The following is a 685-nucleotide window of genomic DNA, read 5'->3' on the forward strand; positions in this document are numbered from 1 at the left end:
ACCTTCCACTTTCTATCATTTTATCTTGCCCAGTTCCTCATATTCTTTCACCTTGCTATTTTCTCTTCTTTCTTCATTTGTGTAAGTGACTCTCTTCTTTTCTTGCTTGTATTTCTTGTATGTTTTCCTTTTTTTTTTCTTTACTTTTCTTTCTACTAATTCTTGAGTCACTTTACTTTTTTTCTTTCTCTCTCTTTGTTCTTTCAACCCAACATTCCAGAGCATTCCTCATAATAGCCACCCTCAACTCATGGCTTTGCCATGAGTCAAGGTACACAATACCCAAAGTTGGGTCAGGGCCATAACGAAGGTTGTTTACTGCATTAGCCACCCTCAACTTATGCTTTTGGCATAAGCTGAGGTGCACATGTCCAAGGAGGGACCAGGGCCAACACATTGTTCCCAGAAAAGATCAGTTGGTGTGAAAAAGAAAGGTCTAATTTAAGCTCAGATCATTTGGATCAAAGAAGGATAAATTTCATTTGGTTTCTTTTATTTAGGCTAGAAATGGGCTATATTGAATAAGGGCCTATGATCCTTTCCTTATTGTCTATTACAACTTACTTTTAGCAGGAATAACCAGGCAAGTTCTAGCTCAGTACCAATAGTGGACTATTCGAATTTTCCTCACACTCACTTGACATTTCATCACTATACCAGATTATCAGACACCTAGTTCGAATTT

Source organism: Solanum pennellii, chromosome 7, assembly GCF_001406875.1.
Source record: "Solanum pennellii chromosome 7, SPENNV200".
NCBI classification, from domain to species: Eukaryota; Viridiplantae; Streptophyta; class Magnoliopsida; order Solanales; family Solanaceae; genus Solanum; species Solanum pennellii.